A 26,041-nucleotide genomic window follows, 5' to 3' on the forward strand; every position below is an offset into this window, starting at 1 on the left:
CATGCTTTCATTCGCACATACAGCTTATGCCGCGTGACGAAGATTTTATCGCCCGTGGACTCAGTACGGAACCTCACGGCGAAGGCGACGACGACGGCAAAAATTCACCTAGAGCGTCCATTTAATTGCTATCGCAATAGAAGTAGTATGATGAAAATGAGCAGTCGATGGCTTTTGTATAACTGCCAGAAATGCGTCTGACCACACGCAGTAATCCTGGGCAAAAGAGTTATCGAGTTTTCAAGGCTAACAATTTAATCGCAACTTTGGTATTTTATCCACCTTTGGTATGAAATAATATATCTAATTATCAACAAAAGTGCTAGACCTTTTTCCCATACCATGAATGTATATCACAGAATAAACTATGGACCTTATGCATATCGCCACATGGCGGTGTCAGTATGCTTTGAGCACGTGTAATGTAAAACATCAAGTCAGCGGCATATATGATGCCGATCTCGGAAATAAACACATTGTTGAAAGTTCGCAGGCTGCTTGTGTGTGCGTGTGTGTACGTGTATGTATGTACGTACGTGTGTGTGTGTGGGGGGGGGGGAGGGGGTGTTGCTACGTTTGGCGTATTAGCCGAAGAGCGCAGGCTGGCGTTATTGTTGTATCGGCTTGAAACGATAGCCCACTGAGTCAACATGGTACTGAGATGCTGACAAATTCGGCATTTCTACAAGAGGGCACGCCTCTATTCATACCAAGCGACTTGAACGTGACGTCATTCTGAAGCCGTCTTCGAAGGCACGTGTTATTCATGGTGTGGTATAATTGCCGAAAAAATAAAACGTGCGTGCGTATTCACCAAGCTGCGCAAGCCGACCGCATCCAAGAGGCTGCTGATTACCAGCACCAATTGTTGTGCATCTTGCAAACCCATAAATCCAAGTAAACAAGCGGTTAGTACTTTTGGGGAGTGGCTTTCGTCCTTGTGGCTTCCTTTGTGCACCCTCCCTGTCCTCACTGAGACAATGAGAATGGTGTATTTGCCGCTTTCCACGATCATCTCAGGGGCAGCGCGTGTGCTTGATGTGGACCTTTGCCTCCTCATAGGCTGCGACGGTTGCGGGCCATTGGATTGGCCGTTGATGACACGACCTGTTTCCATAGCAAGTAATCTGTGGAAGACGACGGCTGTTTAAGGAGCCATCTTGTGCGCTGGGCGGTGTGCTCTCCCCGAATGACGTAGTGTGTTCTGCCAGAATGTAGACGCGTGCTCCTCCATAATGTGGTGTGCTCCGAGAACGATGTAACAACGTGCTACGAGTTAACGTTCAATGCGTTCTGTACTTTTGACAATACGCGGGTAGGCTTTCGTGTTTAAATAAGTGTGACTACCCGTGTAAAGAAACCCCTGCTCTAGTCCTCCTACCTGCCGACCTCGTGCTCATCAGAAAAGAAGCAACTCTCCTCAAGAAAGGTAGACACGACGGCGTGGACCCGCTTAGCTTCCGTGTGACGTCACGGTAGCGAAGGCCAGCTACCCGTTTCGAGAAGCACCGGTGGCGTAGGCTAGAGTAGGCTCTCTGCGTGACACCCGACTCTGAGACCATGGTAACCTAAATCTTATGCGTATGGCTGTTTTGTCCGGTTTTGGTAGCGCTGCGCCTGTGGCTTTCAGTATGATGCACTTGCAGGTTTTGTGTATCATCTATTTTAACAGTAAAGCTGTTTAAACCAGCCGCAATTTGTGGTTGGTGGTTCGTATCAAGAAACCATGATGAAATAAAAGAAAATGAACTTTCTCGCCGAGGCGGGATTCGAGAACGCGTACCACCGGTCCCAAGGCATGCGTCATAACCACTAGGCTATACAGCAACGATTAAAGAGTATGCATTTATGCGAACCATATGATTGCGTTCGAGCGTCGTCGTCTTCGTCCACAGCTCGCGCGTTCACACGCTTGTGCTCTGCGAGGTGAAGAGGTTTTGCGCGCTATGAGAGCGAAAGAGAGAGGCGCATTCACGGAGCGGGTCTGCTGGAACGCGTTGTCGGCCTTGCAACGCGGTGTCGGTGTTGCAAGCTGCGCTATGCGACGCGCAGTGACGGTGGTAAGTCCGAGACGCGCGATGAGAAATGATCATCATTATGAGTAATAAGATGAAAAGTTCGCGCGAACTGCGGGAAAATGCTGGGATACGATCGCCCAGCTTCACTGTTTCAAGCGTTGCGCGGACGAGTGCAAGATTAATCGTTTTTTATTTCTTGATGGAATCAAAATTTAATAATTAATTCACTGTTTGCATGATTTGTCGTTTCATTCATCCCTTCATTTTTCAATCAAAGCGCTCATTCTGAAATAGCTTTGCACTGGAAACCAATAGGACACAATGACGACAGACAGGATTAAGAGCAAGGACGGACTCCGTATGAATATTCTATGGCGAGTGAAAATGCCAGATGCTGCGGCAAGTGCAGCATCCCCCCCCCCCCCCTTCAGAAAAGAAAGGTAGAAATGCACCGGCAAAACACGTTTGCTAATATCTACTAGGTCGCCTAGAAGGCAAACCTTAATTCAATATGGCGTCGACACATGGTAGGAGGAGGAATAAACATTTTATTTGAATAGCACACTGAGGTTCTTGCGGGTGAAGCCCGTATTACAGGGCCCCACTGGCACTAGCGGTTCGTTCGGCTTGGTCCAAGGTTGCCTGCTGGCTTGCCAGGTCCTGCAGGGCGTGTCGCGCCTCCCACGACTATTTAAATTAATTGCGTGGGACGAGGGGTGAGTTTTCCTCTGCTGGTCTTTATTTGCAATGCCAAGTGATGTGTTTGAGGGTTGGTGTGTCGTCGCACCAAGGGCAACAGTCATCGTATTGCTAAAGGTGCATTTTGCTGAGTGTGTGTATGTTGGGATATGTATTCGTTTGTAGGCGTCTCCAGTCCCTAAATTGCCAGCGTGTGAGTTTAAAGTGCGGTGGCGCCATTGGTTTCTGACGCGTCTTTGGCTGCCGATGATATCTCGCGGCAGCTTAGGTGTAAGGTATTCCTCCCGGGTCGCACGCCGTACTAATTTTTTGTCTGAGAACCTGAAAGACTCCGAGAGCCACCGAGAATGAGCAGTAATTTGAGAAACAAACCTAGTATAAGTATAATCGCAATGGAAACAAATCGAATCTAACATAGAACAGTTTTGTAATAGTGTAATAAGGTTGTAATCGATAACACGCGTCGCTTTCGGTGTGGCAGAAGAAAAAAAAACAAGCAGATTTTTGTTCTCTGATGACCATTCGCTACAGATGGTGCGACTCTGATGTTGCGACAATGCGAGTTTCCCATTTTGTTCCTGAGAGAATGCAGCTGCAACACCGATAAATACTAGCGAAAGAGCCCACTTGCAATGGCAAGCCTAATTGAAATTCCAGCTGAAATTCCTGCTGAAGCCATTGAGAGCGAAAACAGTTGTTTTGTGGGTGACGCGGCGTACGTAATCTATATGACCGTGCTTTGAGTCTGTACACCGCCTCCGGAATTAAAGCTATCGCATCTTCGTTCCACTTTCATGTGTGATGGTGACGATGCGTATGTACATCAGAATTAAAACTGTTAAGTGATCATTTGGTAGATTGTGTGAAATTTTCCAAAACTGATATAATTTCTGGGTAGCAGATATTCAACTGGATGACAAAAATCCGCAGGAAATTTCGGGTTTGTTATTTCGAAGTGTCAAATGACGCACACGTCCATTTTAATAACACGTGCGCCGTTTACTAAACCACAGTTACATGATACAGTCGTTCAAGTGTCTTGCAGTTTGTCATTGAATGTTGCCTTTAAACGGGAGGGAAATTTTGTGATTGTGTCGTTTGGAAGTGCACATATTCCCGATCGAGTGTTGGGCCCATGGTTTCTTTAGCCAGCGCGAGGTTGGAACACTTTATGTACGCTACTGCGTACAAATTCGTCACAAACAGTGCACTCGCATTTATCTCCTCGTCTTAACTTGGGCTAGAAGACAAATATTCAGTTATCCTGTAACAAGGACTGTAGTGTTGCTTGATAAAGTCCTTGTATTTTACGCTTAATTGAATAGACACATTTTTAAAACTAGTAGGAAGAATTATTTTATTGTAACTTATCGTATCTCGTGAGGCAATGAACACGCCACCGCCACAGCTCATGTCAGGGTCTGGACGGAAAGATTTGGTAGTATTGCGACATTTAAATATTGCGTGCATTCGCAGAACTGCTTTTGTTTACAACGTAATTGTTGGGTAATTCGGTCTGATTCGATGGGGAACAATACACGTAGCGTTTATTATACATGTATAGCTTGTTTGGACGGAAAGGGTATTCATGACCGCTCTTTCCGCCAAATTCAATGAGCGTTTTTCGAGATAGACGCGTAGTTTTGCAAAAGTCTTAAGCAACAAAACATCCTTTACCATGAAATTTCACGCTTGGAGAAAAGATTAATTCTGTTAGTTTTAAGGAAGCAAATATCACTATTACTGACCATCCGGGCCTTGCTCTCAACGTAGGTGCCTAATCGACACGCCCGAGGATGCTCTTATTCCAGAAGATTAAGCCTAAAATTGGAGACGACGTTTCTCGTACATAGCACTCAGACTGCGACCAGTTTTCGCCGGGACGGTTGAGCAAATTAAAAATCATGCGATAGCGTTGGGATCTATCGTTGGGTTCATTAAGGCGGGAACTTATTACGGCAGTTTCGTTTCTAACAGTCTCAATCACAGCGCTAGGCAGATGCGTATTATGCTGGGACAAATTGAACAGCTTCTACTGATGTGAGCCAAGTTATTAGGTCAGAGGCATGCGTGTCGGCTTGTTACTGGGTATTTAAAACATAGCACAGCAACTCCATCGTTTCTGCATGACATGCATCTACTTTGAATGACACCTTGGCAGTCGCAGTCAGAACGTCATCATTTTTTACAGACGCGGCATTGTTCACAGGTCCAAGCATCGTCTCGAGATCCCGAGCTGCAACGTTACGACATGCCTACAATCACAATCACACACGTCAAGAGAGACGACTGGGCTTGGAAAGACCAGCAGTTACATATTTTTGGAAGGCTTAGCATGAAAAGAAGCGCATTTGCTGATGTGCACAGTGAAGGAGAAATTGTTTTGTGCAAATCGCACAGCTGCTGCTCCTCCGTAGCCACTAAAGGAAGGCGACGGTGCTTACAGTTTAAATCGGTGGCAAAAGCGGATGCTGTAGTCTATGCAGCTGCCCGGGTGCAGTGGAATGAAGACAATAATTCTTTTTCGAGTGGCGAGGAATCGTTCACAGTAGGCGGCGCTGAAGAAATCGAGCTCATCGGATGACACGCGAATGATGCGGACGGTAAGGCCAAAACCTGCGCAATGAAGCAAAAAGGGGTTTTAAGGAGGTGGCATAGATGGTGCTCTTCCGTGCCCGATCTAGTTCGAGGTTCTAGGTGCAGCAGCGCTATTTAATGCCAGCCAAAGAAAGATTGTGGGGAAGGGAGGAGACACGCGGGGGGGGGGGGGGGATGATGATGATGAGGGCATGCGTGTCACACAGGAGGATGGATTTTCGGGCATAGAAAACAGAGTGGGGGTCAGAGAGAACGGAAAGAGGCGCAGATACGGGTGAACAATGTGATCCACAAGGTCACTGTTGTTGTCATGACCATGTGCTTGCACCCAGTGGACAGTAACGTTCGCACCTGCAGAATTGTGGATTTTGTGTATCTGCTCACAAATACGCAATGTTTTCGTTACTTGTTTGACATGCCTAACTGCGCCGAGGCTGTCAGAATAGATGTGGGCTTCGTTGATGTTAGGCAAGTTGACAAGGGTTTCTATCGCATCCTGTATAGCCTGCAGCTGAAATAATAAGGGGTCTGAAAATTCTATTGCATAGCTGCGAGTGGTTCGGATCTCAGGGGGTGCCGGACGTTTTGCGAAGACTATTTGTCCTCCTTTCAAGTACACCGCCGCATCCGTGTATATCAAACTCGTACAGTGCACGAGTACGCGAAGACCTGTGGACTCAGCTGCGCGCCGCAGAAGTCGGAACTCCTCGTAATCCAAACAGAAAATCAGGCAATCAGCCACCACCAGACATCTGCATCCAAACTGACGGCACCACAATCAAGCGATGGACACATGTAGAATTCTCGGACTCCTAATACAAGACAATGGCAAAGCACACGCCACCATCGCCAAGATGAAGACCAGCGCGGAGAAGATCTTAGCCATGCTGAGAAGGGTTTCAACTAGAAACTGAGGACTCAAGGAAGACGACGCCCTCACGACTAGTGCAGGCATTCATGACATCCAGGATAAACATATTCGGCCCCGTATCTCAATTAGACAGGACTCAAAAGAATACACTCGATACCATCATCAGAAAGGCCACCAAGCAAGCCCTTGGCCTACCCATCTATTCGTCGACCCAGCGCCTTCAAGCTACGGGGGCACACAACACAGTCGACGAACTCATAGAAGCCCACCTGTCTAACCAGCGACTCCGCCTGAGCCAGACAAATCATGGCCGCGCGGTGCTGGATAAGATAGGGTGGCGCAAGGAGAGAGCAAAAATCAAGAGGTACATCCAACTAAATGGATGACGACAATCACCACCAAGCCCTTAACCCGAAACCTGACGCCGGAGAAAAATGATGGCAGGAGAGAATCCAGAGCTCAGGCGATAAATTCCAAAATGCAGCTGGTTGGAGGGAGTCCTATACGTGGATGCGTCCCTCGTCAAGGGCAGCAGCAAAGCAGCGGTGGTGGTAACCGACAGGGAACGGTTGATAAACAGCGCTGCAGTATACACCAGAGAGTCAGCGACAGCAGAGGAAGTGGCCATAGCCCTGGCGCTCGTACAACCAGGCGCTAGGGTAGTGGTTACCGACTCCAAAGAGATTACGGCGGCTACAGGAAAGGGGTGACCTCCTCAGAGGCAGCCGCGATATTATCGTAGAAAAGGGCACCGGAGCGAGCCGTAGAGCTCCTATGGGTGCCTGCCCACACAGCGGTAGCCGTCAACGTCATAGCCGATTACTATGCCCGAGCGATGACCCTCCGGGCAGGGCAGTACGCCGACACCACCAACCCGGTGCTCACGTACAGAGAGATTACGTCCGAGTATAGGGAGGATCGGCGCACCTTCCCCGAGCCGCACCGCACCCTGAGAAGGGAACAACAAACAATCATCAGGCGCATTCAGGCGGGTTCACTTACGCGCCCTGCCCTGATGAATAAATTATACCCAGAAACCGAAGACGACATTTGTCCATTTTGCAAAAACAACACAGGCACCCTCGCACACACCCGTGATGGAGTGCACGTCACTCAAATCCCCGATACCCCCCATCCCCCCTCCGTCCCCCACTACCCCACCCCATGAGCGATGGGAGACTTTACGGTCTAGCCCCGCCCTGTCGATCCAGCTCGCGCTGGCGGCTAGGGGCTAGGAGCTGCTGGCCATATATGGGTCCCGAAACCAGGGTACCACCCCGTCCGTTGTCTGAGAAGACGCCGTCATTTGAGCTCAATAAATGTTTTTCTCTCTCTCTCTCTCAAACTGTGTTCAATCATGGTGGCAATCATAAGACACCTAAAACGATAATTAAAAGGACAACCATAGCAACAGCTAGCGCGTAACTTTCACAGAACTCTTCGTGTATATTAATATATATATATATGTTTTCCGATGCAATATATGCATAGCGGACGCAACACCATATATGCAGAGCATTTCTACGAAGATTTTAAATCATACTTAAAAAATCGTTTTGAAATAAAAGGACGGTTCCTTCAGAGACATGCCGGCAGTGGTGCCGACTAGTGGCTAATTAACAAATAATAATTAAATAAGCTTTTTCACGTTTGTTTTCAGTGGGCTCATCGTAAATGGGAATTCGAAGTGAGCTCTACGCACAAGCCATATCAACTTTTGGATCTTGCAAATTGCGATTACCCGTGGAATTGTGGAACTGTGGTGTAACTAATTTCGGCTATCAGAGAGCACGAAACCGAGACTGGAGGCTGCAGCTAGCGCAAAGTCTCACCCCTTGGGACGACGTTCTGCTTACGCCACCAAGCAGTGGGCAGCCAATGCGCTGCGACAGTGATAAACACAGAGCTCCGGCGCGCTGGCTTTTACGAGTAAGATTTCACGTGGCAAAACCACGATCCGTTTATGAGGCAAGCCGTACGTAGTAGGCGATAGAGCCCTGAACAGGGCGAATGTTTAGGCCCGGGCCAACCGTATGAAACCCTGCCCTGGCCCATGGCTCCAAGTCCAGGCCCGACGTGAGCCATCGGTCAGGGCCCGGTCTCTGGCTTCCGGTGCCTCTGGTGACGGCTCGGCAGGTTTCGGCCAGAGAACTGGACACGTGTCGCTTCCGAAAGACTGAAACGAGAGCTAGGGAAGGTGAAACCAAGCGTAGCAGAAGAGAACATCTTAGCATTCTCAATCTGCAGTGGCATGTCAAAAATTATGCGAGGCTCTGTTAGCGCAAACACCTGAGAGCAGCGGAGATGGGGGAAGCCCAGCCAAAGTTAGCTAAGTGTGTGGTTTGCCACTATCTTAGTAGGCTTTCCCCAGCTCCGTTGGTCTCTGGTGTTTGCGATAGAAGAGCCACGCATAATTTTTTTTCCGAGCGTGGAACGAGCGTGGAAGCCCGCGAATACACGCAAATTGCCGCGCGACCGACCACTCAAACTTGATAAAATCCAGGATTTTGGCGTTTCGGAGCGCTAGATCTCGCTTGACGTCTGCTGTCGTTTCCGTCCAGACCAATGTATGCACAACGGAATGGTAGGCACACAGCTGCTCAGTAGGAACGCTAGTTTGTGCGCAGAATACACTCACGACAGAAGTGGAAATCAGAATGCTGCCCTGGCTCCGGAAGAGCCGAGTGAACAGAGCGCTAGGCTGATTCATCTTACTAGCAGCGAGGAACAAGATTGAGCACCAGCCAGCCCGGTCGCATATACTGAAAATCTAGAAAGCACTGCACCTTAGCAACCACGGCTGAACGCGATTGGCTGAAACGCCGCCGGCGAGGCTCAACACTCTTTGCACCGCCGTGAGAGTAGGCCGAGCCCTAACGCATTTTACGCAAGCCTAACCTAACCCAACCTATGCTGTTGCGGGCGACCCGCAAAGGCAATAATCCTCACCGCGTGATATCAGAACGTTGCCGATGGCGTTTCAGCCAATCACGTTCAAGCGCGGTTGCTAGGCACTGTGCCTTCTAGATTTTCAATATACGCAATTATGCGTGCGCGTCAATACCGTGATAGCACGACGACGGCGGCGACGCGAGTGTCCCTTCAGTGTGCGCATTATTAGCCCATAGAAATGGCTGTTGTAAATATAGTTCTTACAGCAATAAAGCTTAAATCATATTGAGTGTTGAAGCAGCTGAAAGTTCAAACGCGCATTTTCAGACTTGGGTAGGACAATAGATGAAAGTGGGAATACACTGCCATACTAAGCCTGCTGAGCCCATGACAAAACCATTCTCATGTATAAGTTTAAGGCCACGATGCTGCGGTCGGGCATGGCCTGACTGTCCCGACTTGGGAGCGGCCCGCTACACGCTGAGTCGCGTACCTCAGCACTTTCATTAAAGTTTTGCATCCATCAATCCATGCACAAATTACAATGTAAAGTGGCGGCGATCTGTGTGTATAGCGGGGACCATAAAGCAATCGTTAATGTGGTGCTAGAGCACTGCACGGGCTCGGGCTTACCCGAAAGCCCGGGCCCGGCCCGGCCCGTGGGCCGGGCCGGGCCGGGTAGAGGTGTTTTTCACGGGCTCGGGCCGGCTCGGGCACGGCGTGTGCTTTTTGACCCGGGCCCGGGTCGGGCTCGGGTTTTTTGACGCGGGCCCGGGCCGGGCTCGGGCTTTCTGCGAGTTATTCTCGGGCTTCTCAACTCTGAAAAACATGTATTTTTGGTCTCGGGTCGGTTCGGGCCGGTTTCGGGCCGGTTTCGGGTCGGGCTCGGGCCGGGCTCGGGCTTAAGGTAAAGGGGTGGCGGGCCGGGCGGGCGGGTAACGTAGATTATTTCCGGGCCCGGGCCGGGCCGGGTCTCGCCATAAAAGTTTTGATCGGCTCGGGCGGGCCGCCCAATGTAAAAACGGGCCCGGGCCGGGCCCGGGCCGCAAAAATCGGCCCGTGCAGTGCTCTATGTGGTGCAATAAATAAAAGTACAGTAAAGTGACGCCATTACAGTAAAAATTATATCTAGAGCGACGAAATAGTGCAATCGCAAAAAAAGCATAACAGTCACACCGCATCAAGAGCGTTTCCTAGCAGATTTTTTTCGCGAGAGCGAACCTTGCTTTTGGCGTAATACAACAATGAGAAAAATCTTTACAAGGAAAGTACACAAGAAACAATTACAACTCCTTCTTTTTTAAGCTTGTTTGCTAAGATAATCAAGAGGCAGTTTTTCCAACTTTTCATTTGAGCTGTGCAGGGAATGCCTAGGATCTGTGCTGAACGCCTGCGAGCAATTGAAAGTGCGAAGTACTGTACGCTCATCAGTGAACCGACCCTGACCCGGCCCACACCCGCGGGCGTCAGGCCGTGGCCCAGCCTGGGCCCACCAAAATACGTATCCGTCCCGGCTTTAACTTGCTGGGAATTTCGCCTTACTTCCGTATGTTCATCACTTGCACATTTAAACATTTTTTATTGTGTGGTCAACTTGTGCCTAACTGTGCGCTATTTCGAGTAATGTTATCTTTCTCAGCCGAGCACCTCCTCCTATGGGGCACTTCATTCTTAGGGCTCACCTTCACCTGGAAACAAGCTTTGTTTCCCATTACAAGCGGCAAAGTTTAGACGACGCTTCCTCCATGTCAGGGGCGCCGTGTTAATACGTGCCTGCGCATATATGTATGGAAGAAACGAACGGCGCTGACAATCAGGTTGTAGCTGGGCATTTCGAGCGCCGAGAGATGCAATGGTCCTAGAGCAACTCGAGAAAGCTGGCGCGGGTCTTCGCAGCGGCGACTGCGACAGCCACTGCCGTATTCTTCCTTCTTTTTTTTTTTTTTCTTTTTCTCGTGGGATTACCGCGTCGCGCTCACCAGTAAACTACGGTGGATGGCTTCCGTCGAATTCGACCCTGACACGCATACGAGATAATGGCGGCGTAGGAGAGAGCGTCCTTTCACTCTTCATTTTAACGACGAACCATCGTCGCTGGTTTTCCTCCTCTCACGAGCGGGCGGCAGATTTTGCGCGGTCCGGCCAGCTAGAGTGGGAGCGCTGCGCCTGCCCGGTTGTCACGGGGCGCATCACGGTTTCTTTGACATCGTCAGGCGAAGCGCAAGCCCACGGTCCGAGCCAGAGGTTCACAACTGCGCGGTCACGGTGAGTCGGTGTCCGCCGCGGCAGCGGTTACATTTCTTCGCAGCGTGTAACAACTTTACCGCCTAGCAACTGTATGCGTTTGCTTTCGGCGAAGCATAGAAGTGGAAGCTCCCGTACCGCTTCGTTATGATTTAACACCTGGCTTAATTAATTATTTCGAAGTTGTTGTAACGTGCACGTTGCATTGAGACAGGTGGCTAATAATATTTCACGTGCATTTGCTGATGCTTTTCAGAAACGTAGACATTGGACGAAAAAAAAAAGTTGCAAAAAAAGAAAAGGTGACATGGACGATATAAATAGTAATTCGAGTCGCTTATATACTTCAGCGTCGACTTTATGGCGATGGAGTTTGCGGATATGTTGCCATGCTATACAATGCGCACCAAGCATTAATTGTCTCTTTCCAACCATATATTCTGCTCTGCAGCTCAGCACGAGGTCACAGTTTCGATTGCCGACAGCACCGGAGTGCCTAAACGTTTTAGTACTAGCCTCGGGTCCCTTTATGTAATTCAGGTGGTCATATAACATGGAGCTCTCCAGCACGGCGTCTCTCGCAGGCCACCGTTTGCTTTAGAAGTTAAACGTTATCGAGAAATCACTTTCGCTTACGTAAGTAATCGGTGTCGAAAAAATGCTCAAATAAATGTTTCACACCCCGAAGTTGTTCCACAACGCCGTGCCGCCCCACATCGCGGCAATCTAGTAGATTCGACGAACTTTCTGTGGGCCTAGTTAGTGCATATTTGACAAAGTTATTTAAAGCGCAAAGAAGAGAGACGGCCCAAAAGGAAGGTCGAACAGAGGCCACGCTGTCCAGTGTGTTGACCTTCCTTTTGTGCCGTGTCTCTTGTTTGCGCTTCCAAAAACTTTGTCAAATCTACTAGACAGTACTTCTTAACGGCAATTACAAGAAGCTCCATCAATGGTACTTAGTTGCAAACACTTCAGTCGGCCATTTTTAAATATGATCTACAACTTTCATTGACACTGTCTTGGTGAAGCCAATATTTAAAAAGTTAGGCGATTAGTGTATACTAATTTATAGACTTTGCAAAACGAAAAAAAATACCACAGACTAGGACACGCGATCCTCAACACCACTGAGTTGGTTTGAGCCTCCTAGCACACCCTGTCGTTCTTAAACATTGGCTACTTTTAGCTGGGACACCCTGTATATTTACCCTAATATCAGCCGCGCAATATTTCACCTTTCTTTAGATTTGAGCAGAAGAAATGTCGTGCATTGATTGCGCGCATTCCATCTACCCTATCAAGTAGTTCTTTGTCCTCTCTCCAGCCTATAGGATAAAATGTAATTCTTACGACTCCGCAGAGGTACACCACGTAAAGGTGCGATGAATAGGCCGAAACCTGTATATCTAGGCCGTAAATCCTCCGGAAAGCCTAGATACCTTTAAGCTTTCAAAACAATTGAACACATCAACGCAACGAGATTTGTAGCTAAAGGTCAGTATTGGGTACAGGATTAGAGTGTTTGATCCGATATCTACTGATCACGCTTCTGCTGTCGTGTGAGACCCCGCTCCTGATATGTGGTTACGCATGATTCTTGAATGTAGTTCGTCCACTATAATTTGTAGGCCCGCTAAAATAGTTTATGACATGTTCTAGAGTTACTCCGTCACCGCCAGTGCATCTAGGAGATTTGATGGCGCGCGTATAAAAAAGCCCAGATGCAAGTGGCCGCCGTTCGATTCCACGACTGCAATTCGTGCTTGTTGCTTTTGCCGCCGTTCAGTTGTATCTTGGTCTAGATGGCACGGGCTCGCCGAATGAAACTGTTGAAAATTCTGGACCGATATAGGGAGCATTCACATCAGGTCACGTGCTCCATTTTGTACTTTTCACAGCTTGCACTCTTCGGCTAAAAATCAGCGAATCGGGATAAAACAAAAAAGCAGCCAGTGAGCGACTTAACCCAATCGTAATAGAACCGAAAGTTGGGCAAGTTTGCATACATTCATCGTCAGAACAAATCGCCTACACACATGGAAGACGCACAAGCTAAGAAAGAAAATCTGCAATACTTGCTGCTAACAGCTGTTTATGAAGAACACTCTACAGTGCTCGTGATTGAAACGTGGTGGTCGGCCCACATGGCGGCTGGCGCTTATTGCGCCTACGGTGGACGCTGGGTACACCGAGCTGAAGCACTGTCGTGGACGATGATTGGGAGGGCCTTTGTGACACATCGTGATTGCTCCCATTTGCCCCCCCCCCCCCCCTTCCTATGGTGGTGCAAACAATGCTGGCCGCCATGCGGGCCGAGTGTTGCGTTTGAATCTCTGACAAGTACTATATAGCAGACTACTAAAACCGTTTGTGCATGGCCTAAATCCTTCTATGAAATAGACCACATAAAAGGAAAGCATTAAAGTGCGTTGGACGAAAGCTTGTCTGGTCGGATAACACGGTGATGAATAGTCGTAACTATAACCAAGTTACGGTAAGAAACACAGAAGTTTTCGGAGCAAGTACTGTTTGCTTCTTCACACTAAGTCAGACACGAGTCGTTTGTCGTTTTTATGCCAAGATGACGTAGGGAGCAACCAGATAGCAGTTAGGTTCACATCTTTATTGTTGATAGTGTCGGCCGTCGTTTCGATTAATACATTCCATTAGATGCCGATTCATCTGATTTCTTCCTTGGATATGATGGCGGCGTTATCCCAATCAACGTGGTGACGACTGTGATTATCGACGTACTCGGCAATGGCGTTGAACACTGTCTTGTTCTTGCAGACGTCACTTTGGTGCTTCTTAAGTTGTCACTTAAACATACCCGCCTCGCCGATGTTGTTGCTGTTGCAGTCAATAATTTAATTATGGGGTTTTACGTGCCAAAACCAGTTCTGATTATGAGGCACGCCGTAGTGGGGGACTCCGGAAATTTAGACCACCTGGGGTTCTTTAACGTGCACCTAAATGTAAGTACACGGTGTTTTCGCATTTCGCCCCCATCGAAATGCGGCCGCCGTGGCCGGGATTCGATCCCGCGACCCTCGTGCTCCAGCCCCCAACACCATAGCCACTGAGCAACCACGGCGGGTGCTGCTGGTTGCTGTTGCAGTCACTCGCACTACACCACACCGGGGTAATCATTGTTGTACAGGCGGTCTTTTTTCATTGTCTAATTGGTTGCTTAGTTTGTGGGATAGCCCGTATGCGATCGTATGTTAAATAGACACGAATCAGTGCCTTGCTGACACCGCAGATATACGCACGTAACGCCATTGCGTCTTCGGAACGACTTCCCTTGAGAACGCAGAGGACAGAAAATGCGGTGTTCGATATTGACAATCATTTTTAGGCCACCCGTTCAAGCACATTTCGTGGCGAATTGACTTCATGCCATTCTCCATCTTGTCGTCGTTCGAGCAGATGCGAGTGACCCGTCACACGAGCGATGTGACAACAGACTGCTTGTATCAAGGCGGGTGGCACGAACCAAAATTCAAATAACGGCCAGTATGAGTCGTCTTCCTTTGCACAGGGAAGGAGAACCCTGCATCGATTAGCGTATGAGCATGTCAAGGAAGCGAATACATTTTCACACTCGCATTCGGTAGTGAATTGAAAAGCCGCTATTACTGAGTTGTAGAGAAACAAAAGGCGTGGGGCTTCTTGCCTTCAGACAATGCAGATGCATTTGTGAGCAATGAGGGCGAAACTATGAGGGACAGAAAGCATTCATCAAAAGTAAAATACTTAGCAATAGCTCGTCGAGTATCTTTAAAAAATTGATCTTTGAGAGGTTATTTTCCTGTCATGTATGGTTTTTTAGTTTTATTGAGAGAGTTATGTTAATGTCACCGCATGAGTTTTTGTAGCTGTCAACTAGATACCTGTGTTCTTTTGTTTTTCATAAAATGGTTGCTAAGTGAGAGTAGCGGTGGCCTTTGTCTGCTTTTAGAAGCCCCTTGTTTGTTGGCGCTTTGTTCTGAAGGGGAAGTCTGAAGAGTCACGAAATTAGTCGTTTTTCGACTAGGGAGACCGTTTCCGACCATCGCTCGGTAACCAACTACAGTGCGCTATCTCTGCGTCTCGCGGGTTTGAATGCCGCCTTAGAGTGAGTAATTCTATTGAGAAGTAATTTTTCCTTTCGATGAATGTCAAGGTCGATGTCGGCCAGCCTGTGGTATCCCTTGAGTGAGTGCTCCATGTCTGGGCAAACTGCCATATATGCAAATGGAGTTCTGAGCTCAGGCAGCAGATGCGTGACGTAACTGAAAAAGAAAAAAAAGAGGATAGACTACGTATTTTCCTCGTTTCCAGCGGGCCCGGCGACCCGTGTCAGGAGCTCAGTGTCTTTCCTTGCTTTATCTCATGCAGTCGTATGCCAGTTCCTTTTAGTGGAGATAAACACTAACACTACACATAACAGTTCGCTTTACTTAGGGAGCTTTAATCTAAATACGTAGGAACAGAAAAATCGTTTTTCTTGGCAACCACCCCAGCGATATTGATAATGTATAGTGCCAAATACGGGCGCCAGCAGAAGACGAAGAAAAACACGAGTGTGGTTGTTGGTGCTCGCACTCGCTCCGCTTGGCCGTTGCCTGTTTCTGTGCATTCATAAAAACGCCGGGCGCATCTAACCTTGAACGCGAACTATCAATTGTTGGAGGTGCTGGTTCCTTTTTTAACCTGGAACTCCGTACACGGACTCTACCCCCAGCCTCGGCAATGCCTGACGAAGTGCTACAGCACGGTGCTCCCGCACCACCGGTGGTCGCCTGCTCCGGCGTACCACGACAGCGAGACCCTGTCATTTTCAACGGCACCGACGAGCACGATGTCGAGGACTGGTTCACTTCGTATGAGCGGGTAAGCGCCCGCAATTAGTGGGATGACGGCACCAAACTCGGCAACGTCAACTTTTACCTGACGGGCGTAGCACAGCTGTGGTTCGACAACCATGAAGCTGATATTGCCAACTGATCCTCCTTTAATACGAGCATGGCGGAAGGCTTCGGCCGACCCGCTGCTCACAAGGTCCGCGCAGAACAGCGCTCACGCGGTCGCGCCAAGCAATTAGGCGAGAATTTCAACGTCCTACATCGAGGATATTGTAGACCACTGCCGTCGCATCAACCCTGCTGTGTCCGAAACTGATAAAGTCAGACACATCATGAAGGGGATCAAGGGTGATGCCTTCCCAATGCTCATTGCCAAAAATCTCCGAACTGTCACAGACATGGTCCACTACTGTCAGAGCTACGACGAGTTGCGGAAACAGCGCATTTCTACACGCCTCCCGAGCTCTGACACGGCCAACATGTCAGCGTTAACTGTAGGCGCCATTTCTACTGACACCACAATGCTCATGCGGCAGATACAGCAGTTTGTCCGAGAAGAAGTGGCGCGACAATTGTCGCTTGTTTCCTGCGTCCCGGACCCTGCGCAGGCGCTTGCTCCGACGCTACGACAGGCCATAGAGGAGCAAATTTCTGAGGCTCTCCCAACCACCTACCAGTATCCGCCTGTTTCCACTCCTCTCACCTATGCTGAATTCGCACGCCGACAATCACCAGCAATGCCACTCAGCACAGATCCTATTCGACCAGCAAATACCTTGTACATAGTGCGTGCGCCTGTCCACCCAAACCCGCACCCTTTTCGCCGTCCCACACCGGCGTCCACTAATCCTTGGCGAACCCCGGATAACAGGCGTATTTGCTACTTCTGTTATCTACCTGGTCATCTCGCACGTTTCTGTCGTCGTTGTGACTTCCGTACTTGTGCGGGCGGAGAAAATCAAGGCTACTTTCCTTCTGAGCCGCCGAACCCAATCTCCTCCTATTCAACGATGGACAGCTGCTCACCAAATCGACGTGGCTACGGCACACGTAGGTCACCCTCACCACGTCGCCATTCATTTCCCCTATGGTTCGTCGCCCTACACCCGTACAAGCGAAAAACTAGCCATCGAAGTTCCGGAGGCAAGAACTGCGCTCATGTCGACAACTTCAAGGCATCGATTTCTACCTGGGAACGAAATAACCATGAATACCGAAGGTGCTTCTGTGCAAGCACTCGTCGATACTGGAGCCGCTGTGTCTGTTTTTAGTGGAGAACTGTGCCGCAAGTTAAAAAAAGATAACGATTCCGCTTTCCGGCGTCTCCCTGCGTACCGCAACCGCGCACCACATTCAACCTTCAGTGGCATGCACAGCTCGCCTTGTCATTCAGGACATTTTCTATGTAGTCGAATTTGTTGTTTTTTCACCATGTTCGCATGACGTTATTTTGGGTTGGGAATTTCTTGCTACTAACCATGCCGCTGTTGACTGTGCGCGTGCCTAACTTAAGTTGTCGCCGACGTGTGACACCGCATCTGACAAGCCGCCTTCTTCTCGAGTGGTTGTCGCCACGGACACTGACATACCTCCTTTTCTTCTGTTCTTGTGCCACTTTCTTGCGGCTATGCTCCTTCTTCCGCCGCCCTGTTTGCGCCCTCCGAAGCCTTCACCTCTCGCAAACACTTCCTCTTCCCTTTTGAAGTTCTCACAGTCGAAAACTCTTGTAGCGTCACTTATGTCATGAATCGGTCCTCTTCCGCAGCCACCTTATTCCGTGGTCAATGTATAGGTCGACTTGACGATATTGATTGCGCCTCCTCTACTCTACTACCTGACGATACGATAAGTCCTCTCGTCGACAGAATTACTCCTGCTACCACCAACGATTCGTCCTCCTTAGAGGCCTTCCTTCCGTCAATTGATTCCAAACTCCAGCCTGCCGAGCGTACCTAACTCTTGGAGCAGCTCGACAGCTTTCGGATATCGTTCGACCATAAGCATTCTTCGTTGGGCCGCACATGTGCCATCGTTCACCACATGGACACCGGCACCCATGCACCCCTACGCCAGCGTCCACACCGAGTTTCTCGCGCTGAACGCCGTGTCATTGACGAACAAGTCAACGATATGCTTCATCGTAGCGTAATACAACCCTCACACAGCCATTCGGCCTCCCCAGTTTGCTGGTGTAGAAAAATGATGGTGGCATCAGATCTTGCGTTGATGATAGGAGGAGGAGGAAAAACATTTATTAAGAGAGAGAAAAAAAGAAAAACAAGCAGGCGTCTTCCTGCTTGTGTTGGGAGGTGCCCTCAGTCCAGGGCTCCTGCGGTTCTTGCTGTCTCCCGGGCCCGCCGCACCAGTATTGTTGCTGGTCGCGAGGGTCCGAGCTAGTCAGCACGGCCTCCCATTGCTCGGGTGTGGGGTTGGGTATGTGCGGGGCTACCTGTATTTTGGGGCATGCCCATGTGGTGTGATATAGGGAAGCGTAGTAGTTACAAAGGGGGCATTTTGTACGAGTACAGTGCAGGGTGTATTGCGTGTAATCTGCATAAATGGGGTATGTGTTGGTTTGTAATTGTCGCCATGCCACTGCGTCTTCGCGTGAGAGGGTCTTGTGTGGGGGTGGGTATTGTCGTCTGTTCAATCTGTGGTGTTCTAATATGGCGTTGTATTGTAAAGGTACAGGCTCTATAGATGCGGCCGTATCCCTCTCTTGTGGCGCCCGCGTGGTATGAGCTCGTGCTACAGCGTGCGCACGCTGATTTCCACGGAGGGACTCGTGTCCTGAAGTCCATACTATTTCAACGTCGGGTAATTGAGAGGCTTGTTTGAGGAGTCAGGCGGCGATGGAAGGAAGATATTCTGCCTCTGGCATAGCTACGGCAAGCTGCTTGTTAGTCGGTAATAATTGTAACGTGTTCTTGATTTGATTAGAGGTGATGGCTAAGGCGATGGCTGTCTCCTCCGCTTCGAGGACGTTGGCAGTGCGGACCGTCATCGAGGCCACCTATCGAAGGTTATGGTCAACAACGCTGACTGCCATGGCTGCTTTTCGGGGGTACTGCGCGGCATCTGTGTATAGTATGGTGGGGAGGTTACCGTATCTTGTTTGAAGAGTCTTTGCGCGAGCTTTGCGACGGCCGGCATGATGTTCCGGGTGCATGCTTCTGGGGATGGCGGCTACCTTGATATGCTCCCGGATGTTGGGTGCCATATATATTGATTTTTCGTGGCCTCGGCGCTGTGTTGGGTAGCCTAGGCGCACTAGGATCTTCTTGCCTCTTGGTGTGAGAGCTAGGAGCTCTCGTTGGCTTGTGAGGTGGGCGTCTATGATTTCTCTTACTGTGTTATGGACTCGTAGGGCTTCGAGCTTGAGCGTGGCTGTTCCCGGTGGTAGACCGAGCGCTTGCTTGTATGCTTTCCGCAGAGGTATGTCTAGTTGATCTTTCTCTTTGAGAGTGAGGGGAAGGTACGGGGCAGCGTAGGCGATGCGGCTGATTATCAGGGCCTGGACGAGCTGGGTCACGTCGTCTTCTTTCAGGCCGTGTTGTTTGGTGGTGATGAGGCTGACCATTCGCATGACTTGGAAAGTGGTCTGCTTGAGACGTTGGATGGTGTAGGCGCCCCGCCGTCCTGTTGTATGTGGAGGCCGAGGATGCGGACGCGATTTACTATGGGTATTTCTTTGCCGTCGAGGGTGAGTGTAATGTGGGGTATTTAATTGAATTTTCTACGGGATTTCTGTCGAACGACTAATAGTTCCGACTTCTCAGGGGAGCATCGGAGACCGCTGCTTCTTGCATAATGCTGGACGACGTCAGTCGCTTGTTGGAGTGCGTCTTGTTTTTCTCCTTCAGAACCAGTGGTGGTCCATATAGTGATATCATCGGCGTATATTGCATGCCTGATTTCTGGTATTGCATTGAGTTTATCAGGTAGCTTCATCATAGCAATGTTGAACAGGGTGGGTGATAGAACGGCACCTTGTGGGGTACCTTTGTTGTGAGTAGGTAACGTCGGGGTTCTGAGTGAGCCAATGCCTACTGTGGCCGTGCGGTTGTTTAGAAAGGCGCGTACGTAGTTGTAAGTATTAGGACCACAGTTGGTAAGACTTAGGTTTGCAAAGATGGTATTGTCAGCCACCTGTCGAAAGCGCCTTTAAGGTCTAGTGCTAAGATTGCTCCGGTGTTGTGTGGTGAAATGTGTTCAAGGACTTGTTCCTTCAGCTGAAGGAGAACGTCATGGGTAGAAAGGTGGGGCCGGAATCCGAACATCGTTTCGGGCAGCAAGTCACTAAATTCTAGGTCACGTTGAAGTCGGTTCAGAATGACGTGCTCCAGAACCTTACCTAGGCATGAAGTCAGTGATATCGGTCTAAGATTTTCTAAGCTGGAGGGTTTGCCTGGATTTGGAATGAGGATGATGTCCACGTGCTTCCAATCCGCTGGTAGCGTAGCCGCCTCCTAATGATAATTAAATATGTCAGTAAGAGATTCAATGGTGCCGTCATCTAGATTGCACAGGAGCTTGTTAATTATTTTGTCCTTGCCCGGGGTGGTGTTTAGTGTGAGTGCATGGATTGCTTGTTGCACATCAGAGATGGTGATCGGCTTGTCCAGGTCATGGTTGTCGCCTCCGCTGTATGTGGGATGTTGTCCCTGTGTGGGTTTGAAATATCCTATGTACCGCACCCTCAACTCTTCCAGGATGTCGTCGTCAGAACCCGGATGGTTGTGGAGGAGACGTTGAATTGTTTGCTGGCTGACTGCTTTGCTTTGCGTGGGGTCAAGAAGATGACGTAGTAGCGACCATGTTTTGGCCGTGTAAAGAGTGCCCAGCAACTTGTTGCATAGTTGTCGCCAGTTGTGACGGGTGAGCTCCCCAGCATAAAATTCTGCGGTTGCCGTGAATTTCGCTATACGTAGTCTCAGTTTCCGGTTATTTTTTTGGCGCTTCCATCTACAAACAAGGCCTCGACGAGCCTCCCACAAGTGAAGAAGGTGCGGGTCTACTGCCGTATGTCTGTGGTGAGTGTGATGTGTTTTGAATGTCTGTTTACGTCTTGCTGGAATTCTCGTACCCACTGTTCGAGATCCGCAATAGCCCTCGAGGAGTCATCCGCTCGCTCTTTGCGAAAAGCTCTCCAATCTGTGAGTGTTATCTTTTTTATCGGGCGACGTGCATGCGTAACGTACAATGTGGTGGCAAGGATGCAGTGATCACTGCCCAGGGTTTCCTCCGTGTTGTGCCAGGTGGCTTGTTGTATCTCTTTAGTGAGGGTGAGGTCAGGGCACGTATCTCTGGAGCCGCTGTTTCCTAGACGTGTGGGGTATGCGGGGTCTGTGAGGATGGTGAGACAGTGCTGCTGTATCATATACTGGAGTGCAGTGCCTTTTGATGTGGCGGTCGTGTAGCCCCAAGCCTGGTGAGCCACGTTGAAGTCGCCTACTATAAGTAGGCTGTTGGTTTTGGCTATGGTAATCAATTTGGTGATCAAGTAGTCGAACTTGGCCTGCTTCTGCTTGGGTGGGCTGTAGATGTTCAGTATGAAAAGGCTCTTTCGGCCTCTTTGGAGGAGTAGGATCTCAATTAGGTTGTGGTCGACGTCACTGCAGTCTACTGTGTGTTGGAATGTAGTGAGCGCTTTAGCTGTAAATGTGGCCACGCGGCTTTCAGGCGTGGTAGTATGTGTGTTGTAGCCGGTTTGAGTTGGGTGTGTGCCTGTTTCCTGCAGTGCGATAATGCTCGGTGCCGTGTTGGTGTTAATTATGTACTGTCTCAATGATCCGTGCTTGATATTGTAGCTGCGACAATTCCATTGCCAGATTAAGATTGATGACAGGCACCTTAACAAGATCTTACGAAAAGATGTTTATCCGCTGCCCAGAATCGATGACGCTCTCGACTGCTTGTAAGGAGCAGAGTTCTTTTCCTCTTTCAACCTTAAATCTGGGTACTGGAAGATCCCTATGAATGACACTTACCATCCGAAGACTGCGTTTGTAATCCCAAAAGGTTATATGAGTTTAACGTGATGCCGTTCGGCCTTTGTAATGTGCCTGCCACCTTCGAACGCCTCACGGACAACATTTTTAGAGGGCTCAAATGACACATGTGTCTTTGCTACCTGGACGACGTTGTAGCCTTTTCGAAGGACTGTGACTCCCATCTGAACCGCCTCGCAAGCGTATTGACTTGCCTTTCCGACGCTGGACTGAATTTTAACTTGAAGTAGTGCCACTTTGCCGCCTGTCGGCTTACCATCTGAGGCCATGTTGTCAGCAAGGATGGTGTCCTTCCCGACCATGTAAAGCTTTGCGCCGTCACCGAGTTCCCCAGGCCATCTACGCTGAAGGAACTCCGTAGCTTTATAGGCCTGTCTTCGTACTTTCGGCGATTCGTGCGTAATTTCGCGTCCATAATCGCACCCTTAACGCAGCAGCTTGCCAACAGCCATCTCGGCATGGTCTACAGCTTGCGAAGACGCGTTCGCCACCTTAAGCCATCGTTTGATATTCCCCCCTATTCTACCCCACTTTGACCAGGACGATCCAACAGAAATCCGCACGGACGATAGTGGAGTAGGCCTCAGCGCTATTCTTGCCCAGCGTAAGTCTGGCTTCGAAGAGTACGTCGTCTCTTACGCCAGTCGCACTCTCACCAAAGCGGAAATAAACTATTCGGTCACCCAAAAAGAATGTCTTGCAATCGTTTGGGAAATCACCAAATTTCGAGCTTACGTACATGGCCGTCCATTTGACGTCGTGACTGATTACCACGCCCTGTGCTGGTTGTTAGTAAAATACCCATCTGGTCACCTAGCTCGTTGGGCGCTTCGTTTACAGGACTACGACCGGTCTATCTACCGGTCATACCGGTCATACAGGACTGTCTACCGGTCAGACCGTAAGTATTCGGATGCCGACGCTCTTTCGCGTTCGCCACTGCTCGATGAGTGTGGTGCTGCGTCTTCCTCGAGCTACGGTTCTTCTTTCGCATTCACCCACATGCCAGCTGAGCAACGCCGGGATCCTTGGATAGCCTCTCTTCTGGAGTATTTATCTGAGCCGTCACGGCGCACCACCGACCGCTCGCTTCGGCGCACTGCTCGCCACTTTGCCATTCGCGAAGGGATCCGGTACTGCCGCAACTACCTCTCTGATGGCCGTAAATGGTTGCTAGTGATTCCTCGCAATATACTTTCCGACATCTGTGCCTCTTTTCATGCGGATCCGCAATACGCCCATGCCGGTGCACTAAAGACGTATGCACGCCGACGGCTTAGAGACTACTCGCGCGAAATGCACCACTTCGTTCAGTGGTGCATCCACTCGTGCTCCCCAAGTGTCAGCGCCGCAAGAGCCCACCTCAGGAGAGAACAGGGCCACTCCAACGATTGCCTTGTCCCTCCCGGCCTTTCGACTGTATCGGCATTGATTTGTGCGGCATTCTAACGTACACCCCAGATGGCAACCGATGAGTCATCGTCTCCGAGGACCACCTCACGCGGTACGCCGAAACTTCAGCACTTCCGGCGGCCACAGCACGTGAAGTCGGCTTGTTGATACTCCGCAACCTTGTTCTTTGACACGGTGCGCCTTGCGAGCTACTGAGTGACCGCGGACGTTCATTCCTCTGCGAAGCTGTAGAAGCCCTGCTCCGCGAATGCAACGTTGTGCATAGAACTACAAGCGCCGATCATCCGCAAACCAATGGTGTGACTGAACGCTTCAATCGCCCTCTCGGCGACATGCACGTCATGTACGTTACCTTTGTTACGTAGGCTTACAATAGCGCCACTCTGTCTACAAGGGGATTCTCTCCTTTCTTTCTTCTTTATGGCCGCGAAGCTTCCTCGTTTGTGGACACGGTTATTTTGTATCGCCCCGACGCTTCAGAATCCACGACTCTATCCGAAGCCTCCACTTATGCCAAATATAGTGTCGTCAGATCGCACGCTCACTTGCCGCTCAAAACCAGGCCAGCAAGAAACACAGTCGAGACGCAGGCTTGTCTTTTCCATCATATTAATCTGAAACGCTAGTGTCACGTAGTAGTGACGATGAAGCAAACAGTCGTAAAACTGGGAATGACGAAACTGATTCTTTATTGGGCGAACCTGTGCCCACAAAAGCAAGTTACACTTGAAGCACAACGATAGCGGCGAACACAGTCGGCGATCGTCGGAATCTGATCAGCGGCGAAACGCGTCGGCTTTTATACCTGAGTCATCGAAGGTTCCAGATTAATCCCTGATGCCCGCGTGTCTTCCAGAAAGTTCTAGACAATTCGCATCGGTCACACAATCAGATAACATAAGCGTCTGTGAAAAGAGGCAACGGAAAGAAGCATCGATAACGTTCTAGAAACCTCCGACACAGGCGCGTCCTGCGCCGAGCGATAACGTTTAACATTTGTTAGCCGGTGGAAAGCGGCCACCGGTGAAAGATAAAGATGTATACGTGTCAATACCCTCCCCTTAAAAAGCATCGTCCCGATGCTACAAGCACGAAAGCGAAAACAAAACAATGCGTTATAAACAACAAAAAAACAATAACAAAGTAACAAAGTACCTAATGTCGTCAGCGGGCGTAGAAAGGTTTAAGACGCACCACATGGATGACTTCAGGTCGTGCCCGGCGCCGCTGTGATTGCGAAATGCCGTCTGGCACGACCTCATAGTCCAGTGCGCCAATACGTCGGATTATCTTATATGGTCCGAAATAGCGACGCAACAGTTTCTCGCTAAGTCCTCGTCGGCGTATCGGAGTCCAGACCCAAACACGGTCGCCGGGCTGGTACTCGACGTTGCGTCGTCGAAGATTGTAGTGTCGGCTGTCGGTCCTCTGCTGGTTCTTGATGCGCAAGCGGGCGAGCTGTCGACCTTCTTCGGCACGCTGCAAATAGGTGGCAACGTCGAGATTTTCTTCGTCGGTGACGTCCGGTAGCATGGCGTCAAGCGTCGTTGCCGGGTTCCTTCCGTAGACCAGGTTGAACGGCGCCATGTGCGTCGTTTCTTGCATGGCCGTGTTGTATGCGAAGGTCACGTACGGAAGGATGGCATCCCACGTCTTGTGTTCGACGTCGACGTACATTGCCAGCATGTCGGCGATGGTCTTATTTAGGCGCTCGGTGAGGCCATTCGTCTGCGGGTGGTAGGCGGTGGTGCGGCGATGGCTTGTCTGGCTGTATCGCAGGATGGCTTGAGTTAGTTCAGCCGTGAATGCCGTACCTCTGTCGGTGATGAGGACTTCTGGGGCACCGTGACGCAGGAGGATGTTCTCAACGAAAAATCGGGCTACCTCGGCGGCACTGCCTTTGGGCAAGGCTTTTGTTTCGGCGTAGCGGGTGAGGTAGTCCGTAGCTACGACGATCCATTTATTCCCGGACGTCGACGTCGGAAAAGGCCCCAGTAAGTCCATCCCGATCTGCTGGAACGGTCGGCGAGGTGGCTCGATCGGCTGTAGAAGTCCGGCTGGCCTTGTCGGCGGTGTTTTGCGTCGCTGACAGTCTCGGCATGTCCTTACGTAATGGGCGACGTCGGCAGAAAGGCGAGGCCAGTAGTATTTTTCTTGTATCCTCGCGAGCGTGCGGGAAAAGCCGAGGTGTCCAGCCGTTGGGGTCGTCATGGAGAGCTTGCAGAACCTCTGGACGCAATGCTGAGGGTACCACGAGGAGGTAGTTGGCTCGGAGAGGCGAGAAGTTCTTCTTTAGAAGAATGTCGTTTTGCAAGAAAAACGACGCCAATCCTCGCCTGAACACCTTCGGCACAATGACGGTCTTGCCTTCCAGGTAGTCTACAAGGCTCCTTAGTTCCGGGTCGGCTCGCTGTTGTTCGGCGAATTCGTCGGCACTGATGGGTCCCA

At 49.9% G+C, this 26,041-nt stretch overlaps 1 protein-coding gene across 1 annotated transcript in view; it reads left to right on the forward strand.

The window, feature by feature from the left end:
- The first annotated feature begins 11,195 nt into the window (after positions 1-11,195).
- The window catches only part of LOC119465179 (acetylcholinesterase), a 50,712-nt gene continuing 35,866 nt past the window's right edge, over positions 11,196-26,041 (forward strand). The window contains exon 1 of the mRNA XM_037725977.2: positions 11,196-11,343. The gene's annotated coding sequence lies outside the window, so the exon portion shown is untranslated. The remainder of the gene's footprint in view (positions 11,344-26,041) is intronic.

The sequence above is a fragment of the Dermacentor silvarum genome, chromosome 9 (genome assembly GCF_013339745.2).
Source record: "Dermacentor silvarum isolate Dsil-2018 chromosome 9, BIME_Dsil_1.4, whole genome shotgun sequence".
Taxonomy (NCBI): domain Eukaryota; kingdom Metazoa; phylum Arthropoda; class Arachnida; order Ixodida; family Ixodidae; genus Dermacentor; species Dermacentor silvarum.